The 8825-nt window shown below is 32.2% G+C and overlaps 1 long non-coding RNA gene and 1 other non-coding gene across 2 annotated transcripts; one reads left to right on the forward strand and one right to left on the reverse strand.

The window, feature by feature from the left end:
- The first annotated feature begins 246 nt into the window (after positions 1–246).
- On the forward strand, positions 247–318 carry TRNAW-CCA. Its single transcript has one exon. It is a non-coding gene; the product is annotated as a tRNA-Trp (tRNA).
- Positions 319–2227: 1909 nt separating this feature from the next.
- LOC111242691 lies at positions 2228–4999 on the reverse strand. Its single transcript, XR_002669979.1, has 3 exons — positions 4503–4999; positions 4238–4344; positions 2228–3870 (listed from the first exon to the last, which is right to left on the reverse strand). It is a non-coding gene; the product is annotated as an uncharacterized LOC111242691 (long non-coding RNA).
- Positions 5000–8825: the final 3826 nt, after the last annotated feature.

Genomic DNA, 8825 nt, shown 5'->3' on the forward strand with positions numbered 1-8825 from the left:
AATAAAAAAAAGTCATATACTGGAAATTAGATGATAAATTTAATTTCAAAATAAAAGTTATGATACACAGTTTTTGTTTTTGTTAGAGAAAAATACAGGGCAATAATCTACTTTAGTTTGATGCATAAATGAAACTAGAACCATGATGAACCAATCCAAAAAGTGGCCCAAAATTTAAGTGCAAAGATGGCCCAATTCAAAATTAATAATAAATATTAATGTTATATGCACAGATTAAATAACAACGGATCCGTGGCGCAATGGTAGCGCGTCTGACTCCAGATCAGAAGGTTGCGTGTTCGATTCACGTCGGGTTCAAACCCCGATCCGTTGGCTACCATGGTTGCACCTTTTTAAATTCAATTGAAGTGACTATTTCTTAAGAGTGGCGATACAATATATTAGGAACTTTTTTAACTTTGGTTAATTACATATTTCATTTTAAGAGAAAGTCTGAAATCATATGTCTTTAGGAATTAATACGGGTTGGGTTTGACATGGACGGTGAATAGTATTTATTTTATTGTTTGTTGAATATCTATTTAAAATATATTTGTAGATAATTTTTAAAATTTGTAAGTATAGGTGTATACTACATATATTTTTTTAAAGAATTATTTTATGTATTTTTAAATAAATTTAAATAAAATTACACAAAATATATAAAATAAATGAAATGTAAATTTAAATTTAATTTTAATTAAATTAAACTTAATAAAATTTAAATTAATTCTAAATTCAATTAAATTGAACTTAGTAAAAAATAAATTAAATTTTAATTTTAATATTTTTAAGTAACGGATATTTGTGTATACTAATGAATTATTAGCATAAAGTCTCTCCATGAGTTCTCCAGGCAAAGTCATACAATAAATGCACTCATTATAAATTCTCATACTACTTTCTTAGATCGCACAACAACTTAACAACATAAATATGAATTGTTTGGGACTTTAGAAAACCAATTGCAATTTCAAAAATATATGATCTTGCATTCAAATTAAATTTAATTGAATGAGTGATACGGTGCAAAAATAATAAACTCAATTGGATAACTGTAAAAAGAACACATTATGTACCAGACAAACAACAAAGGTCAAAATTATCACCAACGTAAACTATTGGAATATTATGTGAACAATTGTTCTGACTACAAGCTTCTAATTAAAGATTTGACCGGTCAAAGTAAATAACAACATATCCAAAACCTATGATAAATATTTTAGTTTGATCTAATGGTTAATGAAGAAGGAATCTTAATTTTAACAAGATGACTCAGAAATATAACTAAGGTGGTGTTGAACTCCCTAAAAAATGAAAAACTAATTCCTTTAAGCATAAACATCCAACTAATAATCCTAATAGTCAAAGTGAATCAATATATCTTAGAAATCATATATCAAAATTTCAGGTTAATGTAATGGTTAACGAGGTGGAAATTGAGGTTTTAGCGAGATGACTCAAAAACAAAACTAAGGTTGTCACTACAAGAAATGCGCATTTTTTCGGCGACTTTTTACCCACGGCCTAGGAACCCTCGGTAATGTAGTGGTGAAATAAGTTACCGACGACTTAGGGGCCCTCAATAATGTGCTCGAAGTATTTTGGCCAAAATCAGGCTATTCTCCTCTCTACAATTCATTTCCCAACAACCCTATGCTTCATCATCCAAAACCACTACAAAAAAATGTCATTTAGTGGAGGTTTTTTTTTTTTCAATTTGCGGGGGTTTTCACCCTCCGCAAAATAAATTGCGGGGGTTTTTCAAACCGTCGCAGTTTGAGTCGCCACAATCTATTTGCAGGGGTTTTCTACAACCCCTGGTATCTTAATCAATTTGCGGAGGTTTTTCTGCGGAGGGTAAAATCTCCTCTATTCCTGAATATTATTTTGTAGGATTTTTTAACCTCCTTTATTTTCAACTATTTGATTACAAAAAATATCTATATTTTTATATTTTTTTGGGATTAATATATATCATTCAATTTGATAATTATACTGTAAAAGTTATAACCTTCCTCATTTGTATTATTTAATTTGAGCTTTATTACTTTATTTTGCTAGTATTATTTAATTTATGTGACCATTGAGGTATTTATATTTTTGGGTCAAAAATATTTATTTGTAACAATATTAAATATATGAATGTAACAAAAGACATCACAAATTTATATTCCATTGTCAAAACCATCATAGTAACATAAAATCAATTTAAAATAAAACTCATCTTTACAACTTAATCAATAAGTACTCAAAATTCATAATAATCTAAATATAGTTTTATCCTAAAAAAATATCACAACTTCCTAAATGTTACTTCCACTGTATGATTGTCTTGTACTTAAAAGAGACTTGGATTCATTTGAATCACCAACTTGCTGAAATAATAAAACAAAAATTAATATAATAAATAATGATAATTATAGTCATACAATTTTGCAGTATTAGAAAGCAACAATAGTGAGAAACCAAAAAAATGAATTTGTTAAGATAACCAATGGATTTATAGTGACAAAGTATAGAAGTTAAACTAAAACTTAGAATGAAGAAACTTACTTGTGAGTGGGTGGGAGAATAAAAATCAACGGGTTGATCTATAATCTTCTCAACAGGCGTTGTAACTCAAGAAAGGAATATGGCTATTGAATGCTGTAAAAGTTACATCAATTTTAAGAAAATTAATACAGGAAAAACTCACAATGGAGGAGAAAGGTTTCAAAAGGTAACTAAAAATGTCATCTAGATATGTAAAACCAAAAACAATTATTCATGTGTAGCAAAAGAAGTAACAAAAACACTTATATGCCTTCAAGAATATCATTTGATCAAATTTGGCACACTATTTGTCATTTAAACATATAATAACAATCATTGTAAAGTTTACCAATAATAATCATTATATAGTTTACTAATAATAAATTAATATAATTTTAAGAAGGCTGATATTTTTTAAACATTCTAAACCTCTTTGCAAACCATGGTCCTGTCCTTTAAGAATAATCATGTAACAAAGTGGATGACAAAGAATACAGTACAAACATAAGAGACGTTGAAGTAATGAATACAGTATTATATTCGAAAAAGAATACAATACTATATTGAAAGCAAAGAATACAATATTATATTCGAAAAAGAATATATCCAAATAAAATGGACGTATAAACACTAAATAAAAATAAAAAAAAAAAACTTTCCTCACAAACCAAACCAACAACCTACCGCTTCCGTCAGATCATGTATTTCTACATCTTTAATGGTAAAACCATATCTTCTTAGACTAGTTTTGAGTTCATCAAAAGTGATTGCACCACTGTTATCAATGTCCATAGCCTGAAACATTTCTCTCAAACCTTTCAGCAATCACCTACAGAAATATTATGATAAGTAACTATATATAACTACAGTTACCTAGCTTTAGGCACCAAAAAGATAATGGATGAAGGAAAAGTGAAAACAGAGTTAGTGTGGAAGCCTAACAAGGTGAGTTCATTTGGCATCCAAGAAGTGCATAATAGTAACTTGACTCCACAAAGGCAAGAATACCATTTCATATATCATTAATGGAATGAGTTATCTATTTCATAATAGTGTATAAGTTACATCCATGCATAGTCTAACATCCATTCATCAATAAGCTTCACTTACTTCATTAAGCAAAAGCAAACACGAATGGAGTTTGAACATACTCTAACTGGTCGAGCAAGGGGCTTTGCAGCTTGGTCCACCACGCTCAAAACAAATGAAAAATGGATAAATCTATACTGAAAAAAAGGCACTTAAAAATTAACTTAATCAAACAATCAATGACTAACCTTTCCCCCCAAAACTATGACCAACTAGCACACGAGGTGTTATTTTGAGGTCTCGAACCTATCCACAAGAGCAAAGAGAAAGTAATTACAAGAAAGGAAAAATAAATTACATGTATACAGAACAACAGGAATCTAATCAACAAGCAAGTTTGACCTAAATTTTAAAGGTTCCAGAGGTTTTCTACCTATAGCAAAAACATTCCCTTTAACTCAGAAAACAATGTTTCGATTTAAAAAAAAAATAACAAGGGATTTTAATTCCCACAAATTGATATCATTTAGCATTTTAAAAATTTAAAAAGGACGGCACACTGCATTTAAAATTAAGGGAGCCGTAAAGGCAATTAAAATTCAAGAAAAAAAAAGAAATGCAAAAGATAAGAACAGAACCATTAAAGACTTCACAAATGTGTGGAAAAAACTACCTTTCAAGAGGAAACGGAAGAAGGGGGAGAGTATTCAGAGATAATACCACAGCATCAACCCTGAGTGATAAGTTTTTATCCTCAGAGTCTGTTTGAATCTTCAACATCTGACAAGAGACAAAGAGCCAAAGTAGATAAAAAATATGAATAAGTCAGAGTACACAAAAATAGCACCGCAAAAACAGTAGTCCACATTCAGAACAGGACTAACAACCTAAAACTGACAAGAGATAATCGAGATTTAATTAAGTTAGGGTTTTATTACCTTTGAAAATGGGGGAACGAGGTAACTCAACAACGACTTTAACTGAGGACACAACGGCTACCACCGCAACAAAGGACTCAACGACCACCACAACTCAGAACGAATCGGCGACTGCAACGGCAACAGCGACTGTAACGACAAAAACGACTGCAACAAAGACACAGATAAACCCTAACTGAAGACAGAGATCACAAAATGATGATGAGCAGCGGTGCGGGAGCTGCGTTCGTTGCAAGGATGAGCTACGTTGTGGGAGTTGCGTTCGTTGAGAAGAAATGAGGACGAGCTGCGTTACAGGAGAAATCAAATGGTTGCATGAAACATTTAGGGAAAAGATGAGAGGTGCTACGGAGAAAAAGGGGAAATTTGAGGGGGAAAAAATGAAAGTTTCGCAGGTTTGGAAAAGGGGGGAAATGTGAAGGGCTGGAGGGAGGAAAGATTTAGAAAAATTTAAATGTAAAACATAAGCTAGAGTAATAAAAATTGTATTTTAATTTACGGAGATCAAAAACCTCTTCAAAAAATAATTAAAACCCCCTCTATTCTTAGCAGTAAGATAATTCCTTTTAACTATCTTAAATAAAGTTAATTTGTGGAGGGTTTTTAAAACTCCCACAAAATAACCCCCGCAAAATAACAATTTTTTTGTAGTGAACCCTTTCCCTTCAAAATCCTTCCCCTTTGCTCCTCCAACGATACCAAAGCCCTAATATTCCTCTCCTCTGCCCAAATTTCAGAAATCCCTCTATCCCTAAATTACCCAAATTTTGTTCGACGCTTGCCCTAAATAGTGGAGGTCCATTTTTGGTCACCCTAAGGCGTTCTCCCATGGAGCTTTGGTTGTTGGTGGCATGATGTTTCCGGCAAGGTGGTGGGTTGTGCTAGTTGGAGTTTGCGGTAGTGGTGGTGGGTCATCGAGGTTGGGTTGACTGCGACGTTAGGGTGAAATGGGCTTGTTAAGTTCGTGGTCATGGTCTGCAGAGGCTGGCACCGTCGCCCATTTTGCTTTCGAGATAAGTTTCTCTCTAACTCCATTTTTTCTTTCTCTGATCGATTTTGCTGTAGGAGTTGCTGCTTCTCCTCTTGGCTTTTCACACAAGAACTTTTGAAGCTCTCAATGATTTCCAAAATATGCAATATTGGTATTTCCTTTTGCTTGGTTCCTTTGTCATGCCCATCAAATGAATCAATTTGAAGAGCCACACACACTTGATGAATAGCCATTTTAAGCTTTCTAATTTCATTTAACAAAACCTCTTCTTCTATCAGTTGCATAAAGTTTTTGGTCTCCAACTCGGAGATAACTTTGTTACAAAATTTTGATGCCTCAACATGCTTTTCACAGTAGAGTTGATTTCTTCACTCTGATTTGAGCCATTACTAAGTACAGACCATTTAAGCTATGATTTGCTAAAGCAAGAGCTTGGTTGCACCTTTAGAAATAGATCAAATTGCTGGTATAACAATTGGTTGATCTGCTTTATATTTCCTCAATCTCATTTATGTGTTAAAATTCTGCTTGTAGCATTTAGACCATTGCTAGCCATCTATATTGTTATTCTGCTTATTTGAGCAATTTTTGAGTGGTATCTTTGAGTCAAATACTTGGTTTGTAACCTGTTTCAATTTTTGAATCAAAATTTGGATGGTTGAATTTAATATTTGAAGTAAAATTGGGTTTGACACATTGCCTTTGTGAATAATTTGAAGTTTGCATGAGTTATCTTATCAAATCAGTTCATAATCATATATTAAACTTGCTAGTGTAATTTGTAATTTGAATTCTGAATCGGTCTTTGCTTGTAACCTTACTTTTGTCTCTCTCTAATTCAACGATACTACTACTCTTTGACTGCTAGCCAATACCTCTAGATAGCAATTTTGAATTATATAGATAAACACACACATGATCAAATACCTATAGAGTATGCAAAGTGGCAATTACCTATACATAACAAAACCCAAAAGTATGCAAAGTGCCAATTATAGAGGCTATACTTTGGACCTAGAGACAATAATATGGCCTAAATTTAGTAGGGCTAAGTTGAGCTCTAAACCCAAAATGTTAATATGAAATCATAGCCTAACCTAGATCTACACCCTAATTATCTATTCCATATAATTTCTCATTGAACACTCCAATTTATAATTTACTCTTTTATACATGTGTTTATTAAATTCTTATATTTCAAGAATGATTGTGATCATAACATCCTTACCAAATACAGAAACAAAGAAGAATTGTGCAATTCAAGGTGAAGGATTCTTTAATAACAGTTCGAGAATCTATTATTTTTTTTTATAAGAGCTTCATTATATAGGACAAATAACAAAGAATTAGCAGATGAAATATGCAATTAGAAGATGCCAGAGAAAATGCACTTTTCTATTTAAATCAATGTCGCAATCATGCAATATCATAATAAACCATGTTTAATTTTCCTAGTTTGGTAGTATTATTAGAACTTGAAAACAGTTGAGACAGGTTCATGTTGGGCCTAGGTGCCATGATACCAATGTCATTTCAGTTAGGATAAAAACCCAAAGAAGACTCCAAGTCAATTTAGCATTACATTATGTGACTGTCCAAAATATGACTGGCAGTCCTATTCCACTAGCAAATTAGCATATGACCAAAAATAGTTTTGACAATTAAGTGACATCATACATTCACAGTATAAAATTAATTTAATTAAATTTACTCATGCTACAAAATTGACTTCATAAAACTTAACAATCTTTTGAATAGGAAGAATACAGATTCTAAATGAGAGACCAAAGGAAAAAACTTAGCTATGAATTAAACCTTTCAATGAATAGGAAGAGTACAGATTCTTGTTATTTCTTGATTGAGAAGTTGATAACTCTCTAGTTTTTGGAATTTGAAAGAAGGTTTGTATGTTGCTAGCCGCTTAGGTTGTAAAGGTCCGAAAAATTATCTAAACCTTGAACTGCCAAGGCTGGAATCTTCCTCACAAATCTTTCAATTAAGTGCTCTAAGATTCTAGAGAGAAACATGAGTGTTGTGAGATTAGTGAGGCTAACTTAACCTAATTCCTTGGAATTTAAGAGAAAGAATTCAATTTTCACTTAACTGTTTTGTTGACTATTCACTTGTGCAGGAAAGTGAGTTTGATTAACCTGGAATATAACCATTGGACCAAGAGAGAAAGTTGATTCTGCCATAATCTTGAAACTAGAAACACCTTAGCATTATGTTAGTTATTTAAAACCATAGATTTTATTATGCACATTGAGACGACTTATAGTAGTGAATGTCATGTGGATACTATTACTAGTGAAACTGTTTTTGTAAGAAATGTAATGGCATGCTAGTAGGGTGAGCATAGCAGCAATCAGTGCCATGGTTTAGAGTGGGAACAACAATATTGAGATTTTTGGAATGATGGCAGTTTGGGTATGACAAATTTAATGTCCATATAGATGGAAGTTACGTGAGAATGCTAAACTACCTGAATGAGCTGAATTAAATATTTTAATATCGTTTGATCATAGTATAAACATTTTTAAGTCTGATTGTGTTGTTACCTTATACAACTTGTTGCAGAAATTTGTTATCAAACGTGTAGCCCACCAGCCATTGGTCTCCTGATTGTGATTGTGGAGCTGCTTCTTGACCAAATTTGGTTTGTCAGTAGATAATTAAATAACTATTGTGATTGTGATTGTGTATATTTATTGCGTACTAGACTGTTTGAACTAATGTCGTTAGTAAAGAGACTTGTGATTCACTTCTATCCAGATTTGACAATCTTGAAAATTTGGTTAGGACATTGATACCTCAGTAAGGACAGTCCGCCCCATCATCATCCCAACAACCATGCCCACCTCTATAGCCATGCCCACCTCAACAGCCTTCCCAGACCACACTTGTGCAGAAAGATCATGATGATTCTAATGATTATGATGATTATTAGACATTTAGGAACTTTTGAAAACATTTGAAGTGAGGTTTTTTAATTAAAAACTTTGTTTTGTCATTAGAAACTTTTCAAGACCATAGAACTTAGAATTATATTTCCATATATTGAAGTTAGTTTTTTATTTTCAAACTTTGTTTTTGCATTTAGGAACTTTTGAAACTTAGAATGATTGAAGTATTCTTGATGAATGTTGAATGATTGCATTTGAATTGTCTGGATTAATTGGTTGGCTGAATTGATGTTTGGAACTATTAATTGGTTATTTACAGGTTTCATTTTATTGGGTATAATGCTGAAAAAAATTGCACTAAAAGAAACAATGCACGTTACCGACGGCCTAAAGTCGTTGCTAATGCAATCTAGTTTCGCCCTACATTAC

The sequence above is a fragment of the Vigna radiata genome, chromosome 10, assembly GCF_000741045.1.
Source record: "Vigna radiata var. radiata cultivar VC1973A chromosome 10, Vradiata_ver6, whole genome shotgun sequence".
NCBI lineage: Eukaryota > Viridiplantae > Streptophyta > Magnoliopsida > Fabales > Fabaceae > Vigna > Vigna radiata.